Source organism: Sorex araneus, chromosome 1 (genome assembly GCF_027595985.1).
Source record: "Sorex araneus isolate mSorAra2 chromosome 1, mSorAra2.pri, whole genome shotgun sequence".
Lineage (NCBI taxonomy): Eukaryota > Metazoa > Chordata > Mammalia > Eulipotyphla > Soricidae > Sorex > Sorex araneus.
The window spans coordinates 225726106-225748341 of record NC_073302.1 but is presented as its reverse complement, the minus strand read 5'-3'; the positions used below and the strand labels follow the sequence as shown (position 1 = coordinate 225748341).

The 22236-nt window shown below is 48.0% G+C and overlaps 1 protein-coding gene across 4 annotated transcripts in view; it reads right to left on the bottom strand.

Moving 5' to 3' along the window:
* SPATA13 (spermatogenesis associated 13) overlaps positions 1 to 22236 on the bottom strand; it is a 329725-nt gene that overhangs the window by 31421 nt on the left and 276068 nt on the right. The window lies entirely within an intron of this gene.

Here is a 22236-nt window from a genome sequence, read left to right as displayed (position 1 = left end):
ACATTCCCATCGGCCCCCTCTTCTTGTGCCAAAGTCTCATGAAAAACGGCTCCAACAGGACCAGAGAAATAGTACAGAGGTGCTTGTCTTGCATGTGACCGAGCCAGGTTTGATCCCTGGCATCCCTTATGGTTCCCTGAGCCTGGCAGGACTGAAGTCTGGGTGCACATTCAGGAGTAACTAAATCCTGAGTACTGCTGGGGGTGGTCCAAAAACAAAAACCAAAAAAAAAAAAAAAAGGAAAAGAAAAGAAAAAAATGCTTGGGGGCTGGAGTGATAGCACAGTGGGTAGGGCGTTTGCCTTGCACACGGTCAACCTGGGTTCGATTCCCAGCATCCCATATGGTCCCCCGAGCACCACCAGGAGTGATTCCTGAGTGCAGAGCCAGGAGTAACCCCTGTGTATCTCCTGGTGTGACCCAAAAACTAAAAAAAAAAAATGCTTCAATTGAAACACCATTCCTTGTTCTGGACTAGCACTTGTTAATGAGCTCCTAGTGCATATAAACTTTCCCCTCTGAAAATAAGATACCAACAAGTGACAGATGGTGGTTTCTCCTGTCCCCAACCACCTTTTCAGGCCCAGACATATGTCGCCTCTTTCCTAAATTTACTAATGCCTCTGGAACCTTAACATACAAGATGCTGGGTCAGATTCACAAGAGCAAACTGTGAATTAGATGAATCTGATCTTTATTTTTGTGTGAATAAAAAAATAATGATGAAGGTGTGGTCTTTGAAAAGATCTGAACCGCGACGAATATGATGTTCAACAGAGTCATCTGAGGTGGCTGTGATGTCAGGAAATGCTCGGCCACACTTGGTGCCCTCATCAGACCTTCTTAGGGGCAAAGAACAGGATTGGTGCAGAGTGTAGGGTGATGGCTCTGCAGGAAGGGGTGGGGTTGGGGGTTGCCAGCACAGCTCTGCCTCCTCAGATCTGTGCACTGACTGGGCCTCCTGAGCACAGCTGGGGATCCCCCACCCCCGCCCCTGCCTCAAAAATAAAATTCAGAATGAGAGTCTGCACTTTCCTATCAGTACGATCTTCACTACCCACAACTTCAATGTTGTTTAGCCAAAAACACACTCTCGCTGCCTCTCTCCCTGCCTGCCCACTCTCATAAGACATTTTAGAAACAGCCTTGCTAGCTGTGTGTAGGGACCGCAAGGCCTACCTCAGTGCAGGGGTGAGCAATACAAGCCAGAAATCAACACGGGGCCCCAGGCATGCAAAGCATGCTCTCCACCCCTCTGCACTATCTCCCCATATTCCAATCCTCAAATTCCTCACATTCATAAATCAGGGACTGAGTACAGGCTTCTGAGGACTGTCTGCCAAGTGCCTAGATTTGCTTACATATAATTTTTATCCTCCTTTAATATTTTTTAATACAAACATGTACACACATGGATTATATATATATATAATTTTTTGGTGGTACTACAAACCCCATGTGCCAAGCTGAGCCACATCTGAGCTCCTTAATACATTTCTTTTTTCCTTTCCATGTCTAGTTTCTGAGAACCTGGGCAGTATGAAGGATGGACCTCTTGGATCATTTTCCTTTTTAAGTCTTGATTTTGGTTTAAGAATATTTGAGCCAACACAAGTTTTACACCTAATAATTCCTTAACTGTTAGAAGGTAACTTCAAGAGTTGACTGACATTTGTTCCTTTGATGACCTCTTTTTCCTTTTTCCTATTTTTTCTTTTTTGGCGACACCTGGTATGCTCGGGGGTTACTCGTGGCTCTGCACTCGGGGGGGGGGGGGGCTACCGAATCGAATCCAGGCTGGCCACGCCATAGCAATGCCATACCTGTTGTATTGTGGCCCTTCCCTAAGATTTCCTCTTTTTTCTGAAATGGACCAGAACACTGTGTTCCCTTTCAAATACCCTCCTGATCAGCTAGATAAGACATGAAATGCCAGTTAAGGTAACAGCTGCTGTGGCTAACAGCCCGTGGGAGGGGCAGGCGGAGGTCTCGGGCACTGGTCCGGAATTACAGCATCCGCCCCTTTTCCTGCTGGCTGGACGGACTTCCGCGCTCTCTTGCAGCAGGTGCAAACGCCAGGGAAGCACTGTCATTGCCTGAAGCCAACGCAAACCAGTCATGGTGTCTCACAAATCCAGACAGCCCAGGCCTGTGTGCCTCAGTGTTAGAGGGCAGAGCAGGACAGGGGGAGAGACAGGAACCAGACAGGCATGTGTCCCTTATAACACTCAAAGGTCTGGGTCACCAAGGCAGAACTCTCACAGGAAACTATCTCAAGAGGCGCTAAGCAACTAAGAGCTGATTGTCTATTTCTTCTTTCTTTCTCTTTGGTTTTTTGGGCAATACCAGCATTGCTCAGGAATCACTCCTGGTGAGACTCGGGGGCCAGACAGGTGCTGGGGATCAAACCCAGGTCAGCTATGTGCAAGGCAAGCACCCTACCCACTACACCATGGCTCTGGGCCCTGATTTTATATATTCTATTTTTTGAATCCACAGAAAAATTTTAGCAAGATACAGAAAAGGATTAATTCACACAAGAACACAGCAGACAAAACTCACGGCGTGGTCAGAATCACTTCAAAGGCACCACATTCAAGGGGATCTCAATTCCTGCTACTGCTTTTCTTCCTTTCAACAAACAAAACAACCAGGAGTGCCCAGGTAATATCCTGGGGCATCATTAGACTATCTCTGAACTCTGGGTCAAGGGCCCAGAGGAGTCTCTGAGAACTCACAGCACCTTGCGGAAGCGCAGTCACAAATTCAAGTCCAGGATGCCCCAAAAGTCTTCAACATGACCCTAGGGTCCTGCTCGGACTCCGGCAGCTCTGTGGGCTCTGGTCCTGGCATCCCGGACAAGCGTGCGTGATGCCAAAGAAAGGGGCAAGACCCTAAAGCTCACAATCACTGGAAAGGTGTGAGTGTCACACAGAAGTATGACCTCTGAGGAGTGTGGACAAGCACCACAGTGACCCCAGAGAGCCCCACAAGCCCTGGTTACAGGGTCCTCCTACACGCTTCCCTCAGCTTCCCGGCTGAATGACTCTGGGAAGTACCACAGCCACAGTGTCCCCTCAGCTGAGGCCCCTGTGAGCCCCACAGTGTCCCTTCAGCTGAGGTGCCTCCTGGCCAGCACATGTGTAAGCGACAGTGTGCTGGGCAGAGTCAGGCCCATGTGTGGCCCCACCGCTGTACCAGGAATACTGACAACAACAACAGCGAGGAAGGGGAAGGACCAGAGAGAAGGGAACCGAGAGTAAAGCAAAGGATGAAAACGCGCAGGAGGGCGCGAGCCATGTCTCTCTGGCACATGAGGGCAGACACGTTCTTCCTCTGTGGTGAAGCACAGACAACCTGAGCTCCAGAGAGGTCAGTGGCATGCGTGTCTGAGTTGCAGCTGCTGGGAAGTGTATGTCCCTCGGGAACGCTGCAGACTCCTCCCCTCCTCCCCTCCTCAGCCCCTGTCAGCCAGCAGGTCTCTTCAGCTCTCAGGGAGCAGACGGCCCGTTCCCCGGGCACCCCCGTGCACAGCACATGTCGTGGGCACACGCACCCAGATTCCCTGTCTCGTGACCCTTGAGGGCTAAGGAGCCTAGCGAGGCCCTCACACAGAAATGGGCATGGCTCTTTCCTGACCCCAAGGCAAATGAGTAAGAAGATAGCCTTGGCAGCAATCACCGACGGAACAGGACCGAATCCTGTTCCCGTGGGATCTGCAATGTCCAGTTAGCAAAGAATCTATCCTGCCGCGGGGAGGGAGACGGCGATGGGGCTGGCTGTGGGGGCAGGGTGAGCCCAGACCCAGCCTGAGCGCGCCCTGCCTCGCCTGGCCGCTCACACTCAGAGAACTAAAATACGCTGTCATCTGCTTCAGCTGTGCGATAGCTTAATCCAGGTCTCCTCTGGAACTAATCAGAGTGGTTTCTGTTTGTTTTTCAAGCAATAAAGACTCAGGGAAAAAAAAGCTATTTTGTCCTGACTAAATTAAAAAAAAACGAATCTAGGGGCCGGAGTGATAGTACAGAGGGTAGGGTGCCTGCTTGCACACGGCTGACCCAGATCCGATCTCCGGCACCCCACATGCTCCCCTGAGCAGCACCAGGAGTGATCTGTGAGTGCAAAGCCAGAAGAAACACTTGAACATCACTGGGCATGGCCCCACGCCACCACCCCCAATTAAGAGAGAAATTTAAAACATTTGAATGAATTTTTCTAACTTTGAGATTTAACATTGCCCTCTTTTCCCTACACGTACCCTCTGGAACTCTAAATCAATAAATCAAACATTCTGATTAGATGTAACATTACTATTGCTTTCACAAGCATCTTGTGGAAATAAATACCTTTTGCGAGCCAGAGGCTCCGGTTTCAATTTCTGGCACTGCCTGGTCTTTTAAGTCCCTTTGGGAGCAACCCTCGAGCACAGAGCTAGGAGTAGCCCCAAGGAACCTCTGTGTAACCCCAAAACAAAAAGAAAAAGAAATAATTGATTACATTGATATGAATGAACTTTAGACATAAAGCCAATGCAAATTTTAACATAGTAGCAAAACAAATCTTTTAAAATTGGTCCTATGATTTATGGGGAATTTTCTGCCATAAAAACTGGAAAAATAACATAGATAAACAAAGTTGTTAAAATCCCTCAAACTGAAACTCAGCAACTCAACTCCCCTTACCCTGGTCTTTCCTGACAGGTGAACAAAACAAAAACAAAAACCCAAAATGGCTGTTGACAAGGTCAACAATCTGACCCTGGCGTCAAATCCGATGGGAACTGTTCGCCCACCAGGTTATCTCACCCCCTTCTGGAAATCTCTAACACTGGCACTCCAGCCTCTTGACAGCCAGGCTTCCCCTTACCTATCTGGCTGTTCCCTTCCTAGCTTCTACAAGAACTTTCTGTCACCACTAGTGCCTACATGTCATTGACCCGCTCCCGCTTCTCACCTCCCCCCAGCCCCCCAGACATTAACATTCCCTTCCCAAAGCTTGAAAACCACTGGTGCCCTTGAGGTCTCACCTCTGGCCTGGGTCTCCTTCCTTCAAATCAGACCCGAAGCTCCAGGGCGTGGGGAAGGCATTTCTGCCAACAGGCGCACTGGGGCCCCTGGACTCCAAGTGTGTAAGGTAAATGAAGCCCCGACTCAGGGGCACACCCCACTGCCAGCACCCATCCGGCCCAGATAATTAGTACAAGCACCAAGATCTCTGTCAAGCTCTCGGCTTCTGTCCTCCAGATGAAGCAAGAGACTCCTCCCTCTTCAGGCGGGCCTGCGATCTGGCCAGTGATCTCTCTCCAGCATGCAAACCTGACCACGCAGGCCAGGAGAAATGATCCAGGGGCTCCTAGTTACCCCCGAGACTTAATGTCTAACCCCTAAGCCACACGGGCAGGGTCTTTCTAGTTAACGATAATGATCTGGTATCCAGTCCAGACCCACTGATAAAAAAAAGCAGGAAAAAATAAGACTCCCGTCCATGTCATAAACAACGTAAGGTAAAATTGCATACAGGTACAACCCAGTCATCTTCACTATCATTCAGAACCAGAGGCGTTGGGACTACACTCATCTAATTGGAATCCTGCATACGTTTGTGCACAGCCCACACCCAGAACGCATCGACTGGGGCTTCTGTGTTCCTTAAAGCAGTAACCAGACGCATGGACCAGCCTTCTGCGTGCAGAGGTCCTGGTCTTTATCTACCCCACAGCTGTCAGTCCTCATCTGCTCTCCCAGGTTTCGAGCCAAGCACACACCTGCGGTGGCAGCCCAGCACCAGAGTCGTTCCAGTTCATCTGGCAGTGTCTAGTATGTTCCATGCTGTCCTAAGAACCCCAGCTGCTACTCCCCAGGTTGGGACTGGACCCTTGGCCACTGAGAAGGACGTAATGGTGAACCCTCAGCAGGCTTAGGTCTAGCTCAGTAGGACACAAGGCTCTGGGGCACCCAAGTCTGCTGGACAAGCCTGCTCTGGGACCTTCAAATACTCTCCATTCTCTGCGCTCACCTTGGTGGGTGCTATTCTCATCGCCTGGAACATCCCCAACCCCCCACATCTCTGCCAACTCCCAATCATCTCCAGCATTTCATCCACTCTCTTCGGTTCTTGGCTACCTGGTCTGAGGTACACGCTTTGTTCATACACACCTGGCATGCTATTACACTGGCTATCCAGATGTGAGTCACATCTGAGCACAGGGAGAGTCCTCTGCCTCCAGGACAACATGGACATGTGTATATCATACATGTTAAGGAATGCACATACACATAAATACTAAGGGCACAGAAACATGCATGCACAGGAGATAAATGGACACATACATACACACACATAAGGGGATGGAGACATACACACACAAGAGAAATGGAAACGTACACACACACGCAGGAAATAGACACATAAACACACACAAGGGAATGGAAATGTACATACACACATGTAGGGAACAGACATGTACATACACACAGAAGAGTGGACACATGCATACACATATAGAAACAGAAACGTGCACACACACAAGAATAGACACACCCACACACAGGAATGGACACATGCTTACATATAGGAAAAGATATGCACAGGTATGAACGGACACACACTCATATGGAAATGGACATGGATATGCATACATATGAATACACATATGTGCACATGTACAGGAATGTTATGTCGATCCAGGCCTCCCCATAGCCTCCCCCACCCCTGAACAGTTTCTGAGCACTGCTGCTCCCTGGGTCCCCAAGTCTGTCATCCCCACAGAGAGGCTGGACATACTCCCTCTGGCAACCAGTGTCCATTCCCAGACCGTGAAGAATAAAAAAGTACAGGCGTAAGGACATCTCAGTTCCGGCAGCATACGTGTTAGCATAAGGCCAGGTGAATAAAGGGGGGTGTGGACATGAGGAAGAGTTACTTGGGGGCTGGGGCGCTCGACTGCACGATGCTGTGACAAGGGCTGGACCCCAGCACCTATGTTCCCCGAGCCTGCTAGGAGCAGTCCCTGAGCACAGAGCCAGGCGTAGGTGCTGTGCACTGCTGTGTGTGGCCCCCAAGTGAAAGTAAACAAACAAAATGGCCACCCAAGCAGTAACGCACACTCAGACTTAAAGTCACCAGATATTGGGGCTGGAGCGATAGCACAGGAGGGAGGGAGTTTGCCTTGCACGCAGCCAACCCGGGTTTTATTCCCAGCATCCCATATGGTCCCTTGAGCACCGCCAGGAGTAATTCCTGAGTGCAGAGCAGAGCCAGGAGGAACCCCTATGTATTGCCTGGTGGGATCAAAAAAAAAAAGTCACCAGATATTAAGGACAGTAAAAGGTCCCAACACACTTTCTCTGGGCTACACTTACCTCAAGCCTGTGCGTGAGCAGTTCCCGTATTTCCCAGCCTTGCATAAGCAGGCACAAGGGTGAACAATGGGTGCCAAGGGCCTTACTGTGGGGACAATGCCCAGCCGCATGGAAACAGCCCAACCCCAAAGCCAGAACCAGGGCCTGGCCTGCCAGGCTCCACCCCGTGGTGCAGCCCTTCCTTCAGTGCCATTCCTCTGGCACTGTCACTGGCATTAGCAAGGTGATGCCAGTGTCCCTGCAATAACACCCTGGGAAAACTGCCTGTGTGGCTCCCCAGCGGGGCTTGCAGGAGCTTGGCTCGAGGAGCTCACTCAGCTTAGGGGATCCTGGCTTACAGGAGCTCAGCTTGCAAAGAGCCCAGTTAACAGGAGCTCAGGTTGGGGGTTCTGGCTTGCAGGAGCCGGGCTTCCACACCTCGGGTATCCTAGCTTCCCAGCCTGATTTGCAGAAAGCCAGGCTCAGGCTACTTCTTCCCGGTGCAGAAGGAACAGAAAAGTGGCTACAGGGATATGGGACCGTGCCCCAGGTGGACATGGCAATGCTGGAAGCATTGTGCACTGAAAGCAGCAACAGTCCACTTGTTCTTGAGGCCAAAGGTTAAACTGACAGTGCATTAGATTTCATCAAGGTGTCATTTGATGTTAGAAATTTCTAATCCTTATGCCTAACAATTCTAGTGGCCAAATACCAACCTGAAGGTAACAGGTAATTTTTTTTATGTTAGCTTTTGGGCCACACCTAGTGCTGCTCAGGGCTGACTCCTAGCTCTATGCTCAGGGATCACTCCAGGTGGTGCTCCAGGGACCATATCAGGTGCTGGGGAATCTAACCTGGTCAGCTGTAAAGGCAAGCAACTATCTTACTCACTGTACTCACCCCCGGGCTGCAATATTTTTGTTACTGTTACTTTCTTAATGACAAGAGAACCAGGATTTAAAAATCCTTCCCGGCTAAGCTTATGAACCAGTTCCTCCCCTCACCCCACACTGGCTGTGCCACGGCCTTCACCAGCAGGTTGACCAGCCTAAAATTGGGGCCTTGTTCTGTCTATAGGTCAAGAGGTTCTATAAAGTACAGATAGGTCATATGTAGCATATATATGAATATGCTAGAGACTGGGTCTCCCCCAACCCTTTCTCTTTCTCCTTGTGTTTTGTTGCTGTGATCAGGGCCCCACAAACTCTAGGCTGTATGTGTTGGGGTTTGCCACCTTTGTGGTGCTTCCAGGGACCCCCAAACAGCAGTGCTGGTCCCGATGCCTACAAAGGACACTGCACCCCTCAGCCAGTTCTGGGAGCCCAGACTGTTTGACCATTTTCTAATGAAAAGTGTGGCTGGATGCTAATGATTTATAATTTTCCAGTCCCACTGCTAGCAGCTCAGATTATTACATCACTCAATTGAAGACAGATTCCAGCTGTGGTCACCAGAGGGCTGGAATCTATCTGCAATCTCTCCGAGCTTGCAAAAAATTGACTATAATCATAAAAAAAAATGCAAAAAAAAAAACCCCAAACAAAACCCTTAAGATCAAATCAAGCATTTAATACAGAAAGCTTTATGGCCCTAAAATGTCCAAGTAGGTCAACTTATTATATCTGTATTCTTTCAGAAAACTATCTTATTTTTCTTCTTTGTTTTTCCTGAGGGGTGGAAAGGCACATCGGCTGTGCTCAGAGCTAAATCCTGACCCTCTCTCCGGGAGGCCTATGTGGTACCAGAGAGAACTCTGGTTGGTCATGCTATTGCTTCAACCCAATTTTCTCTTTTTCTTCCTATTTTTAATTATACCTAATTTTGCTCTGCTCTAAAAAATGCTCTACTGTATTATTGCTTAACACAGCAGCTTTTAAATTTTATTAAAAGTGGAAAGGGAATAACGGGGCTGGAGCAATAGCACAGTGGGTAGGGAGTTTGCCTTGCACGCATCCGACGCAGGTTCGATTCCCAGCATCCCCTATGGTCCCCTGAGCACCGCCAGGGGTAATTCCTTAGTGCAGAGCCAGGAGTGACCCCTGTGCATCGCCGGGTGTGACCCAAAAAGAAAAAAAATGGGAAGGGATTGAGTCTCAGTAACAGAACTCTTGCTTTCTGTGCAGAGAAGCTAGATTCAATCTTTGCCACCACAAAAATTACTATAACAAGTAACAAGCACAGTACATCCTTGAATACCATTATATTGTTAATTGGGGGGAGGGGCGTACATTAGGCTGGTATTCAGGGGACTATATGGGGTGCTGGGGATTGAAGCCAGGTCAGTTGCATGCTATCTGTGCTATTATTCCAGCCTTATATTGTGATAATGAAGAGAAAAATTAAAAAAGCTACCATGATTCTGGACTTAGTTCTGTTACATGTTGTAATTTCACTTAAAACTATGAGTCAGGTCTCTGAAAGAAGAAATTGAAGAGAGAGGCCTAATAGACCTATACAGGGCTTTACACCCCCAAAAGAAAGAATACACATTCTTTTCCAGTGCACACGGAACATTTTCCAAAATAGACCATGTACTGGGCCCCAGAACATACCTCAATAGAATCAGAAAAATAGAAATTGTATCAACCATCTTTTCAGACCACGAAGTGCTGAAGATAGAAGCCAACCACACACCGACACGGAGAACCAAATCAAACACCTGGAAACTAAACAACTCAATGCTGAACAATGAGTGGGTCAGAAAGGAAATCAAAGAAGAAATCAAGAAATACTTAGAAACAAATGAAAATGAGGACACGAGTTATCAAAACCTATGGGACGCAGCTAAAGCCGTGTTAAGGGGAAAATTTATAGCTCTCCAAGCATTCCTCAGGAGGGAAGAAAGGGCCCACATAGAGAATTTGACTTCACAGCTCAAGACCTTAGAAAAGGACCAGAAAAAGGAACCCAAACCAGACCGAAGGAAAGAAATAATAAAAATTAGAGCCGAAATTAATGACATCGAAACCAAAAAGACAATCCGAAAGATCAATGAAACAAAGAGCTGGTTCTTCGAGAAAATAAATAAGATTGATAAACCGCTAGCAAGACTCACAAAGAAAGAGAGAGAGAGAACCCTAATAAATCGAATCAGAAATGAAAAGGGGGACATTATAACAGAAACCAGTGAGATTCAAAAGATCATTAGAGACTACTTCGAAGGTCTATACGCCACAAAACAAGAGAACCTAAAAGAAATGGATGAATTCCTTGACTCCTACAAACTCCCAAGTCTGAACAAAGAAGACTTGGAATACTTGAATAGACCCATTAATGTTAAGGAAATTGAAACTGTAATAAAAAATCTCCCCAAAAGCAAAAGCCCAGGCCCAGATGGATTCACTGGTGAATTCTTTCAAACATTCCAAGAAGACCTGTTGCCAATTTTCCTCAAGCTTTTCCAGGAAATTGAAAAAACAGGAACTCTCCCAAACAGTTTCTATGAAGCACACATCGCCCTAATACCAAAACCAAACAAAGACACCACTAAGAAAGAAAATTATAGACCAATATCCCTGATGAACACCGATGCGAAGATCCTCAACAAAATACTAGCAAATAGGATCCAACAACTCATCAAGAAGATCATACACCATGACCAAGTGGGATTCATCCCGGGGATGCAGGGATGGTTTAACATCCGGAAATCGATCAACATAATCCATCATATCAACAAAAGTAAAGATAAAAACCATATGATCATATCAATAGATGCAGAGAAAGCATTCGACAAGATTCAACATCCGTTCATGATGAAAACTCTCACCAAAATGGGTTTTGGAGGAACTTTCCTCAAGATAGTCGAAGCCATCTACCACAAGCCTACGGCAAGCATTATTCACAATGGAGAAAAACTAAGGGCCTTTCCTCTAAGATCAGGCACAAGACAAGGATGCCCACTTTCACCACTTCTCTTCAATATAGTACTGGAAGTACTTGCGATAGCTGTTAGACAAGAAAAAGAGATCAAGGGCATCCAGATAGAAAAGGAAGAAATCAAACTCTCACTATTTGCAGATGATATGATACTATATCTAGAGGAGCCCAAAGCCTCTACTAAGAAACTCTTAGAAACAATAGACTTATACAGTAAAGTTGCAGGCTACAAAATCAATACGCAAAAATCCATGGCTTTCCTATATACAAACAATGAGGCAGAGGAAAGGGACACGAAAAAAGCAATCCCATTCACAATCGTGCCCCAGAAAATCAAGTACCTCGGAATCAGCTTAACCAAGGATGTAAAAGACCTCTACAAAGAAAACTACAAAACGCTACTCCATGAAATAAAAGAAGACATGAGAAAATGGAAACATATACCTTGCTCATAGATAGGGAGAATCAATATTGTCAAAATGACAATACTCCCCAAAGCATTATACAGATTCAACGTGATCCCTATAAGTATACCCATGCCATTCTTCAAAGAAATGGATCAAGCAATCCTAAAATTCATATGGAACAACAAACGCCCACGGATAGCTAAAACAATTCTTGGGAAAAAGATGATGGGAGGCATCACCCTCCCCAACCTCAAACTCTACTACAAAGCAGTAACAATTAAAACAGCATGGTACTGGAACAAAGGCAGAGCCGTAGACCAATGGAACAGGGTGGAATATCCCTACACACAACCCCAAATGTATGATCATCTAATCTTTGATAAGGGAGCAAGAGATGTGAAGTGGAACATGGAAAGTCTCTTCAACAAAGGGTGCTGGAACAACTGGACAACTACATGCAAAAAAATGGGCTTAGACCTTGACCTGACACCATGCACAAAAGTCAGATCAAAATGGATTAAAGACCTCAACATTCGACCACAAACCATAAGGTACATTGAAGACAAGGTTGGCAAAACCCTCCACGATATTGAAGATAAAGGTATCTTCAAAGGTGACACAGAACTCAGCAATCTAGTAAAAACAGAGATCAACAAATGGGACTGCATTAAACTAAAAAGCTTCTGCACCGCAAAAGATACAGTGACCAGAATCCAAAGACTATCCACAGAATGGGAAAGGATATTTACACAATACCCATCAGATAAGGGGTTGATATCAATGGTATATAAAGCATTGGTTGAACTCTACAAGAAGAAAACATCCAACCCCATCAAAAAATGGGGCAAAGAAATGAACAGAAACTTTACCAAGGAAGAGATACGAATGGCCAAAAGGCACATGAAAAAGTGCTCTACATCACTAATCATCAGAGAGATGCAGATCAAAACAACCACGAGATACCACCTCACACCACAGAGACTAGCACACATCCAAAAGAACAAAAGCAACCGCTGTTGGAGAGGATGTGGGGAGAAAGGGACCCTTCTACACTGCTGGTGGGAATGCCGACTGGTTCAGCCCTTCTGGAAAACAATATGGACGACTCTCAAAAAATTAGAGGTTGAGCTCCCATTTGACCCAGCAATACCACTGCTGGGAATATATCCCAGAGAGGCAAAAAAGTATAATCGAAACAACATCTGCACATGTATGTTCATCGCAGCACTATTTACAATAGCCAGAATCTGGAAAAAACCCGAATGCCCTAGAACGGATGACTGGCTGAGGAAACTTTGGTACATCTATACAATGGAATACTATGCAGCTGTCAGAAAAAAGGAGGTCACGAATTTTGTATTTAAGTGGATGGGCATGAAAAGTTTCATGCTGAGTGAAATGAGTCAGAAAGAGAGAGACAGACATAGAAAGATTGCACTCATCTAGGGTATATAGAATAACAGAGTGGGAGACTAACACCCAAGAATTGTAGAAATAAGTACTAGGAGGTTGACTCCATGGCTTGGAGGCTGGCCTCACATTCTGGGGAAAGGGCAACTCAGAGAAGGGATCACCAACTATAATGTAGTCGAAGGCCATATGGGGGAAGGGAGTTGTGGCCTGAATGAGGGCTAGAGACTGAGCACAGTGGCCACTCAACACCTTTATTGCAAACCACAACAGCTAATTAGAGAGAGAGAACAGAAGGGAATGCCCTGCCACAGTGGCAGGGTGGGGTGGGGGGAGATGGGATCGGGGAGGGTGGGAGGGATGCTGGGTTTACTGGTGGTGGAGAATGGGCACTGGTGAAGGGATGGGTTCCCGAACTTTGTATGAGGGAAGCATAAGCACAAAAGTGTACAAATCTGTAAATGTGCCCTCAGGGTGATTCACGAATTAAAAATAGATAAATTAAAAAAAAAAACAAAACTATGAGTCAGGTATTAAAGGGGACTCACCATATTCTTTTTTAGTTTAGCTTTGTTTGCTTTGGGGCCACACCTGGCAATGCTCAGGGGTTACTCCTGGTTCATACTCAGGAATTATTCATGGTGGTGTTTGTAGGGGGGCGATATATGGGATGCTGGGGATTGAAAGCGGGATCAACTGTGTGCAAGGAAAACGCTCTACCTGCTGTATTATTGTTCTGGTCCAATATTCTGAACTGTGAGCCCACCCACTTCTACTGCCTTCAGTGCAGGGGTGTGCTTTATTCCTTTTCACTTATAATTCAGAGTCTTAGTGAAATAGCTAAGAAAACAGAACATTTTTTTCTTTCTGGATACTAGTTCAGGTAATTGCTTGATTCACATCACAGGAATAAACTAATCTGAACTACCTATGGGGATGAGTAGAAAGAGGCTAGAATAAACATGAAAATGAAAATTTTTGAAAATGATGAAAATAGACTAGTAAGGGACAAGGAAAAAAGTGGAGGGTAAGGGGCTTGACTTGCATGTGGCCAACGCGGGTTCGAGCCCACCACCCCATATGGTCCCGAGCCCTGTCAGGAGTGAACCCTAGCACAGAGCCAGGAGAAAACCCCAAGCCCCACCACAGATGGCCCCGAACAAAACAGAAACAGACAAAAAGGGAGTAAGTATGGGAAAATGAGAGAGAGCAGGTAGGCCATGAGGGAAAGAAGAGCGTCATGCAAGAGCATCATGCGAGGCAGAGCAGAGACAGTTCACTGAGCCAGTTCTCACAGCATCTGGCGTGTTCAGCTGCGACTGGGGAAGAGAGAGCTGCAGGTACTGCCAGGGTGTTGGCACGCCGCCCGAAGCCTCCCACCCTAAGCTTATCTGAGCACCCATGATTCATGAACTGGGGCCTGTCATTCCAAGTACCACACCCGTGCAGTCTGGCGGGAGATGGGGGCGCCTCACTGAACAGGAGCATGCCTGAGTAGGGAGATAAGGCGTGACTCTGGCAAAGCGAGAGAGAAATAAGAAGCACAACCAAAGAGCATGGCCAGGGCTGGAAGTCCAGAGAGGGGACACTCACATTCCCCTGAAAAGGAGAAAGTCATTTAAAGAAACAAAGCAAGGGGCCGGACAGGGCAGGAGATGGGTGCTTGCCTAGTGCACGGCCTCAAGAAGATGCTTTCTCTGGGTTGTTATTATTATTATTATTATTATTATTATTATTATTATTATTTTGCTTTTTGGGTCACACCCGACAATGCACAGGGGTTACTCCTGGCTCTGCACTCAGGAATCACTCCTGGTGGTGTTCAGGGGACCATATGGGATGGTGGGAATCGAACCTGGGTCGGCTGCGTGCAAGGCAAATGCCCTCCCCGCTGTGCGAACACTCCAGCTCTCTCTGGGTTATTTTGAAAAGGAAGGCCCTAGGGAAGAGTGGAGAGCAAGGACAGGCAGTTCCCCAATAAAGTTAATAATACGGCCCATGAAGGAACCAATCAACTACATGGAATATTGATTACAATGGATTCTTTATACAATGGATTCTCTAGAAGGGAGGGAAGGACCTGACCTTGCTGGAAAGAACAATCTGGAAGGTGACCCTACTGACTGGCCAGGATCCTTACATGCTAGAATAGACACTTTCTGCAACACCTTATTCTCTGCTAGATACCAAATGATACCCAGATTCGATCCCCAGTAGCCCATATGGTTCCCAAGCACCCCAGGAGTGATTCCTGAGTGCAGAGCCAGGAGTGACCCCTGAGTATCGCCAGGTGTGGCCCAATCCCCACTCCCCACCCCCACCCCCACCACCATCAACAACAAATGAAATGAAACTGGTCAAGATCTTACATTTTGAGAAAAATTCAGTTGTGGGCATGTCCCTTTCTCAAGGGGCAGAGGGGAGGGTACATCACTGATAGTCAAGACTTACTCTTAGCTGTGCTTAGGGTCCTTCTGGCTGTGTGTCCCAGGGACCATCTGTGGTACCAGGAATGAAGTTGGGATCTGCACATTCACTGTAATGCCTCAGCCCAGCCTCCCAGCTCTCCCACCCCTTGTGGGCTGACCTGATTTGGAGGTCCTGAGAGCATGTTACCAGGACGGAGGAAACATAGTTTCAATATATTAAAATTGTCTGGGCTGGGGACACAGCTCAGCAGTAGAATACTGGCAAGGCATATTTGATAGCTAGGACTCGAGTCCCAGCACTCCCCTCCCTACCCCAAAAGAAGGCCTGGGGAGACAGCTCAGAGGGCTGAAGCACGTGGCTTGCAGGCAGAAGCCCTGGGGTGGATCCCAGCATCACAGGATCCTCGAGTATGCCAGGAGCCACCTGAGTTCTGAATCCTGCTAGTTCTAAGCCCCAAACCCAAATAAGTAAATATAAAGATGCATTATTACAGAATAATTTAAACTCAGGAATCTGCATGATGAAGCAAGATACATTAATATTTTAACACTTTTTTCAACTACTTTCCCCCAGTTTTTGGAACATTTGAAGACAAATCCATTCTTTATTTGGGTTAAGCCACACCCAGTGGTGCTCAGAACTTACTCCTGGCTTTGTGTTCAGGGAATCACTCCTGGCACTGCGCAGGGGGTGCAAGGGATTGAATCTGGGTAAGCCATGCGCAAGGCAGGAATTACCCACTGGTAGTATTACTCCAGCTCTAAAAACAAATTTCAGTTCATGCATAAAATACTACAGTGTGTATTATAAACACTAAGACCTTAAAATAGCTATAATCAAAAAGTAATGTTAAGATAAACATTAGATATTTAATACTTTAGTCAATCGCTGTCACTGTCATCCTGTTGCTCATCGATTTATTCGAGCAGGCACCAGTAATGTCTCCATTGTGACTTGTTGTTACTGTTTTTGGCATATTGAATACGCCACGGGTAGCTTGCCAGGCTCTGTTGTGTGGGCGAGATACTCTCAGTAGCTTGCTGGGCTCTCCAAGAGGGGCAGAGGAATCGAACCCGGGTTGGTGGCGTGCAAGGTGAATACCCTACTCACTGTGCTATCACTCCAGCCCTTTAATAAAAATTTAATAAATATTTAAATAAGTAAATGCATATTTAATAAATATGTAATATAAAAATAAAATAAAGATTAACAAAATAAAAGTTTCTTGGTGTCACTAAATACTCATTCCATGTGAAAATTCCTTGACTTGCCTCCAAATGAGGCTCTGAAGCTGGTTAGTACAAAACTATGCCATTTGCCATGCCAAGGATCAAACGAGAGGATATCATGTTGAGTGAAATCAGTCGGAATGAAAGGGACAGTTCCACAGTGGTCTCTCTCAGGGGACTTAAAGGACATCAAGGTAGCTACAAAGGGCTAAAGGCAACACAACGGGAGAGCTGATCCATATAACTGAGTCGGGGGGCCTAAAATAGGAGGTGTCAGGGTCCCTGAGGTGCAAACACTGGTGATAGGTGTGGTGTTGGAACTATAGGCATAAAAGCTGTCATTAACAGTATATTGTAAACCACAGAACCTCAATATGTTTGAAAAGCATAATAAAAACTGGTTAGTAAAAACAAGGCTCACATTCTACAACTGTTGCATGTATAGTTTATCAATAATACATTTTATTTGATTAAAGAAATGTCTTCATTTGGGTGGCATGGACCGGAAGCTGTGTCTTCAATGGCACCATTCCAGCACCTAGGTGGCTTATGACCTACCAGTGTCTACGGATACACAAGAAGGCAGTTGTTGGCATGTGGAAAGATGCTAAGATCAGAGACAATCACAATAGAAATGATCTCATAAGCACTCCCTGGGCAATAGGTTGTGAGTCTCTAGGCTCAGAAGCTGGACAGAGAGTTTCTGTCGCAATTGAGTCCAGAACCCACATGTAGGTGGGACATGTGACACAGGAAGGGCAGCTGCAGTTTTTGAAGCAGGCAACGAAGTCAGCTTGGTCACTGAGATGAGACTGTAGAAGAGAATTTTGAGTGGAGAGTAAAACCGGTCCTGTCTGATTCCAGTAGCACAAAACAGCCAAAACTAATGAGCAGAGAACAGACCCAACTCAGACATCAAGTGGGCTCGGTTTCTGGGTCTACTGCCAAGCAGAAGCCAGGTGAACTTTAAGTGGGCCCCAGGCCTGCCCTCACAATTTCTCCTTACTCCTCCCCTAGGGGCCCTTCGACTCTGGTGGCTCGTGCTCTCGGGAAGGGGAGATGCTCAAGATAGAACTAGCTCTGAGTAAGGCCTCGGTTTGGATGCAGTGGAAAGGCACAGAGCAATGTGCAATCAAAAAACAGGCCAGGGTGGTTTGAGGAAGAGCATGATTAGCTAGAACAGACTACACTGAAATCAGAAGACACTCGCCCCAGTGAGCGTGCAAGATACCCCCTGTGAATCCCACAGCAGAAAGAGGTTGTGTCACAACTGGGTGGACATTATCTCACCAAGTGTCAACTCATTTCTTCATCTTGATGCGTTCTCTGGGTTATATTGACAAAGTACGCCCCATGCAGGAATGGAGACTGAACCATGGGTTATCTCCCCAACAAAGTTGATGATACGGACCATGAAGGAACTAGACAGCTACCTGGGGGAAGCTGGTCGCAATGGACATTTCCATAACAGAGCTGACCCTGTTGGGAGGACCTGACCCTGCTGGAAAGAGCAATCAGGGAGCTGACCCAACTGACTGGCAGGGTCTCTCTGCATGCTTAGACTGTGCACCTTCTGAGATAACTTTATTCTCTGCTGAGTGCCAAAGGATAAAAACAGAGCATGGCTCACACATTTTTGCAGTCTGTTGACTGAGGGGATTGAACATGGCTCTCATATATGAAAATAGCCAATTTCTTTTTTGTCTCCCACTCTATGGCTTAAATTTGCCTCCAGTTACAAAAAAATTAAAAATACTCTAACTCTGTTCCCAGTGATGTCTGGAAACCAGTGAGTCTTTGGAGCTTTTCAATTTGAGAGTGTTTAAATGTGGTTCCTCACAGGTGAGCGTCCTCGGTGAGATAGCCATCATCTGCTCACACCCATGCCCAGAAATCCAAAACCCACTTGTGCCAGCCAGAGTATGGGAGCGTGGAGAAAAGAGGAAGCCACACACAGCAGCAGGGAGGTAAACTGAGTCTGTCTCGTGGAGAACAGGATGGAGATTTCTCAAAACATTACCCCTAGTGCTCACATGATCCAACAATTCCACTCTGGGCATGGATGCAAGGACACAGAAACACTCACTTGAAGAGACTTTGGCACGCCCCTGTTCCCAGGAGCACTGACAATAGCAAGAGTCTGCTAGCAACCTCGGTGTCGAACAACCACAAGTGGCAAAAGAACAGAGCAGGCAAACACAGGCTGCCACGGAAACATAGCTCCGCACACCGGAAGATGAAATCTTGCCTCCTGTGACAAGAAGACTGAAAGGCGGGTGGCATGCTAAGGACAGGAAGTCAGAACGAGGCAGACAAACCCTGAGCCATCTACCTCAGAGGAAGGCAAAGGAACCGAGTGAGCCTGGAACTGCTAAGCCTTGGATGATGCGGAACTGAAGTCACCAAAGCGGCAGTGGGGAGCTTCTGTGGGGTGGTAGGTGTGGAGGGGTAACTGTTCCCTGAACCTGCCTCAGAAGCCCTACAAGGATCACCACAATAAAAATAAAAGAACAATAAAGGGGTCCAATGATTTCTCCAGGGCAAAAATGCCTCCTCGGCAAGTGCATGCTTAAGCGCAGCGCAGAAGCCCCTCGGCACTATATGAGGCGCCACCCCGTGTCCCAGCAGTGCTCTGTCTCCAGGTGACCACATCCAGGATGAGAGAGTGCAGCCTGGAGGGGGGTGGCCCTGGGCAAGCACTGCAGTGAGTCTGTGCCAGTGCTCAGCCCCTGCAGACACCATGGTGGGGCCTAAGCACTGCGGCGCATGGGCCTGGCGCCTGGCGAGTGGCACCCAGGGGCTATATAAGCACTACAGCAGGGACAGCACCCACAGGGGGTGGGGGCAGAGACCAACCATGGAAATGAAGGAAGCCAGCCAAGCTGCTCCCGGTGAGGTTCTACAGTGCTCATTCATGTCCATCCTCCATGAGAAATGGTCATCCAGAGTCTGACCACTGGTCTTCCACCCACTTACCTCCCACCCATGTACCTCCCAGCCACGTACCTCCCCTCCACCCACCTCCCACCACCAACCTCCACTTAACCTACCAATCTCCCCACTCCCAACCTCACCTCCTCCTCCCCACCACCCGATAATACCATTTAATTGTTGCCTAGTGTTGTTAACTATCATGACCACACATATGTATACAACACACATTCCATCAGGATATGTTAGGAGTTGGATTCTAACTCCTCTCTCCCACTACCACCAGTAACAAAAAGATGCTGAAATCCAAGTGCATCAGCGAATGCAACCTTATTTGGAAGTAAAATTCTTTATAAATAATGAAGCGAAAGTGAATCATCGGTCCAATTGACTTGGGGAGATGTGATGCCAGGGCACAGGTTACTGGAGCCACACACGAGAAGGAGGCCAGGGGGATGCTCCCATGGCCCCGGGAAGGGACCAGCCCTTCAGACACCCTGACTATGGACGTCCCGCCTCCGGAAGTGAGATCAACACCTGCTGCTGAGGTCAACTGAGCTGCAGAATGCTGCTCTAGCAGCCCTGGCAAGTTAATAAAGCACCCGGCGACTTCACTTCCGCCTGTTATCTTTAGATCATAGCAGCTATTTTTCAGGTTCTCCTAAGCACCTAGCCTCCATCCACCTCCATCCACCTCCCACCACCTAACCAAGTACTTCAAAGTACCTAGCCAAGTACTTCAAAGCCATCTCCCCCATTCCAATGTAACTGGACATTAACCTTGCTTTAATTTTTGTGTCACAACAAATCTTGTCAAAAGAACACTTGGCAAGGTGTGTGTGGGGGGGGGTGGGGGGAGGTTAAGTTTTCATTTGTTTCTTTCTTTGGAACCTTTCAGATAATTTTCTCAAAATATATTGCCAGAAGTTGTCAACTGAATCAGAGAGAAAGAATGGGAGCCGCTGCTGATTTGCTCTGCAGAAAGGACAGGCTGCAAGTATGGTTATCACCTAGTGTCCAGGGCAGGGAGCTTGAAGTTCTGAATGAAGGGATGCTGAGATGGGGGAACGGAGATCATGGAGACTCGTGGAATTGCGGGGGGGGGGTTGGGGAGAGGGCTCTGCAGGAGCGAGAGAGAGGCCAGATCGGAATCGGGTGCAGACACCTGTCAATAGCTGCAGGATCTGGGGGCTCCCTAGGAGTATGAGCAGGGAACGCGACCAGCACCCAGAAAGGACAGGCACAACCGGCGCTGGGGTGGGGGAGGGGACTCGGCTGTCCGGTTCCTCAGCTCTGAGCACAGATGTTTCCTCTAGTGCCTGTCCCCTCAGCCCCTCGTACCCTCTCAGGCTGTCACTGCCACTGCTCCTCCCACATTAGGGCCGTGACACTTCCTCGCTCTTCCTCCCTGTCCTCCAGCTCCTCGGCCTGGTCCTGACCCTGAACACCGCCAGGGATGTCGGTATTGGGGAGACACCTCAGCAGGCTGGGGCATGTGGGTCACAGGCAGGAGGCCTAAATTTGACCCCCAGCACCACACAGTCCCCCAGAGACGGCCAACAGCAACCCCTGAGCACTGCCAAGTGGGCCCCTGAATCCAGGAAGAATGTCCTTGTCAGAATCCATCAGTGACCTTCCTGGCCCTGTTTCTGGCTGCCAGGGTTACCCCTTCAACCTGGTACAAACATCTCCTTACCCAGTGACTTCTCACTCAGAGCCTTGATTTCCTTCCCTCCTTATACGTGACCGTCTGCTGCCCCAACCTCTCCCGGGAAACTAAGTGCTCTCCAGATTTGACTTTCTTGAGTCTCTTGAAAGGAGAGACTTGCTTAAACCCATATACTCTGTGGCCCTGGGCCCCATGTCCACGTGGAGAACTTCCCACCCAGACCATCAATGGCAGATGGAACCAGAACCAACCTGTCCCTCAGTCAGGTCATCCTCCTCACCATGACACCAGGGGGCGGAGAGACAGGACAGGAGGTCAGCCACTCGCCTCATAAAGGGCTGTGCCAACCGTGACTTTGGTTCCACCCTGCAGCCCCTAAGCACCACCAGGGGTCACTCCAGGGTCTGGGGCCAGCAGCAGGCCCTGAGCACCACTGGGTGTGGCCCAGCTCCTCCCCTCCTCCCCCACAGGACAGCAGCGCTGGAGCGGGCCCAGTGGGCCCTCCTGGTTGGCAGCAGGAAGTCTGGGCTCCCCCTCCAGCACTGGGGGTACCCTGAACAATGCCAGGAACAGCTCCTGAGTACCAAAGGGGGTGACCCCAAATCAAATCCAAAAACGTTTTAAAAGCAAGCAAGCTCAGCAGCTGAAACAATGACTGTTAAAGTGTAATCTAATGCCTAAAACTCTGGCTCTTGGAACAAAAGTCCTATCTGACTACAGGTTCGAGTCTGCATCCCCCCTGCAGCTCACCTACTGACCCCCAGGCTGCCCTGTCAGTCAACGAGGCCCACATTAGTGTCCACCAGGGCACCCAGCTGTTGAAGGCATGAAATGACCCGCCACGTGGCAGCAGAGGCAAGTGCTGGCCACGAGGCAAGTGCTGACCTATCACGAACGCTCTCACCCAGGGCCTGCTGGGCCAGGCCACTGCCCAAGACCCTCATC